Source organism: Chionomys nivalis, chromosome X, assembly GCF_950005125.1.
Source record: "Chionomys nivalis chromosome X, mChiNiv1.1, whole genome shotgun sequence".
Taxonomy (NCBI): Eukaryota; Metazoa; Chordata; class Mammalia; order Rodentia; family Cricetidae; genus Chionomys; species Chionomys nivalis.
The window spans coordinates 102524061-102526762 of record NC_080112.1 but is presented as its reverse complement, the minus strand read 5'-3'; the positions used below and the strand labels follow the sequence as shown (position 1 = coordinate 102526762).

The 2702-nt window shown below is 35.9% G+C and overlaps 1 pseudogene; it reads right to left on the bottom strand.

Annotated features, from left to right (window-relative positions):
- Nucleotides 1-1806: 1806 nt before the first annotated feature.
- On the bottom strand, nucleotides 1807-2253 carry LOC130868207 (60S ribosomal protein L27a-like; annotated as a pseudogene).
- Between the last annotated feature and the right edge of the window lie 449 nt (nucleotides 2254-2702).

The window sequence follows — 2702 nt, the reverse complement described above, 5'->3', positions numbered from 1 at the left end:
AAGTTATACATGGCCCCCAAAGAACCTTCAGTTTTTTTTTTATATATATAAAGATTGACTTCAGGGCTGGAGAGATGGCTCAGCAGTTAAAACCACTGACTGCTCTTCCAGTGGACCTGGGTTCAAGTCCCAGCACCCACATGGCAGCTCACAACTGTCTGAAAATACAATTCCACAAAATCTGACACCTTCACACCAATGTACATAAAATAAAGTTAAATAAATCATAAAAAAGATTGACTTCAACTGTAAAAATAATAATATCAAATTCAGAAGATAGACAAATAACAATTGAATCTTTGGACTTTGAAAATGGTAATTTACAAAGCAAAAGGGTAATTAGGTCATTAAAGGCAAAATGAACACCCATAGAGGAATGGATCTGAGATACAGTCAGTGTTAAATGTCATAACCATGATGATAATTAGAACAGGTGATTTCCAAAGGTTTTAAGAAGAATCAAAATGTCTAGCATTTTAATTGTAGCAAACAAGGACACCTAAAGAGATATTGTAGCAGGGCATTGTTAGAAAAAATGTTTCTTCTAAACTAAACAGAAGGCACTTAGTATGGAGAAGGTGCAGCAAAGTCCGACATTGGGCCAAAGAATGTTGTTCAACAAGACACAGGCAAGGTAACCCTCTGCCATTGGAAAATGCCTTGAGAGACCTCTTGCAAGTTCAGTCATTTACCATTGAGGAAGCTCCTCCCCTGAACATTCAAAGGACCTAAGGCCTATTGTACAAAAGCATACTGCTCTGGATGATAGAACAGCTTTTGAAGGTAAAACAGAAATTTCAGAAAATAACCATAAAGCAATTATTTTGGCAAACCTCTATAAATGATTAAAAACGAAAGTTAATAATACAAATAAATCACATTATAATTAAAAGTCTCATAAACAAGGATGCAGATGTAACAATTGCACCATAATCTTGACATCCAAATTGGCTTCTTCAGGAGGTAATTGTTAAGCTTTAAAGGATTAGAACATTATCTCAGGTAAAACAAAGTGAAATATGTTTCAAATATATAGGGCCAAAAGGACAGAGAGGAAAATTAAAGCCATATGTGGTTAACATAGTAATAAATTCATGGGGATGTGATTAGTTACAGCAATAGGATACCCAGATTAATATTCCCCCAATCATAGAAACAACCCATATACTAGCATATCTTTCTGGGAAAAATTTTAAAAGTTACTATTAAGAAAAGTCACTGACCATTTAGTTTGTACAAGAAGAGGGCACAACAGTTGCTCATCTTTTAAAAGCACCAACATTCCTCCATTAAAAAAGTTTACCTGAAAAACCTCTCTTAGTAGACATCAGAAAAATTACAGGCCTTAGAACAGCTTGTACAGAAGGAGCTAAATATTCACCATATTGAAGCATTGACAAATCCTTGGATTTTTATCTATTTATTTAAAAAAGTCTGGAAAATGGAGAGTATTGATAGATTGATAGATTTGAGAGCCATAAATAATGTAATTCAGTGGATGATCTCTCTACAGACTAGAAATTTACCTGCTTGCTCTATTACCAAAAGGATGGTCTGTTATAATTATTACTATAAAAGACTATTTCTTCACTATACCTTTAGAAGAAAAGGATAAAGAAAAATTTGCCTTTAGGGTGCCTATTTATAATAATTCTCAGCCTGTTAAGTGATATCACTGAAAAGTTCTTCCACAAGGGATGTTAATCAGATCATCCTTTTCCAATACTTTTTATTTTTATTTTTATTTATTTATTTATTTATTTATTTTTAAAAGTGTTAGCATTTAATTGGCCTCCCTGAGTGGCTTCAAGACACCAGAACACAGGCACCTCCAACACCCTTTATCCTCTCTTCAGCTCTTCTGCTGAAAAATTTGGCTTTCATGATGACAGGCTGCTTAGGGAGCTTTCCCTTCCCCAGAACTTTGTAGTAGCCCGATAGCACGACATCAATCATGGGAGCAACTCCAGTCTTGTTCTTGGCAGCATTGACCTAGGTCTGCTCACTGACCAGTGTCCACAGTTTATTCAGGTTGACAGTCGGGCAGAAGCTCTGGTTTCTCTTTAAGTGGTGATGCCTCATCCCAACTATCCCAAAGTAACCTGGATGATATTTGTCGAAGTTGATCCTGTGATGATGCATGCCTCCAGCGTTCCTGCGTTCTCCTGGATGCTAGCGGTGTTTACTGATGCGACCATGGCCATGGCTCACGTGGCCCTGGAGTTTCCGGGTCTTCCTCAGTCTGGATGGCATGGAGGTGGCAGAAAGGAAAGAGGGAGGAACCAGCAAAGTATCCTCCAATACTTTTTATAACAGCCATTGGAAATGATTCATGTAGATTTTCCTCAATCTATAATTTACCATTATGTGGGTGATATCTTACTAGCTGACACAAATGTAGATACTTTAGATAAAGCATTCAAAAAAGTAAAGAAAATTTTGGCTTTTGAGGATTACAAATTGTTCCTGAAAAACACACAAAGGGGAGATTCTATTAAATAACTAGAATATAAAATAGGCTTGGAAAAAAAATTAAAACCTAAAATGTAAAAATAAGGATAGATCAATTGCTGTTAATGACTTTCAAAAATTGCTGGGAGACATTAACTGGCTACATCCCACTATTGGATTAACAGCTCAAGAACTAAGTAATTTATTTCAAACCTTACAAGGTGAGGAGGCCATAAATAGTTTAGTAAAAT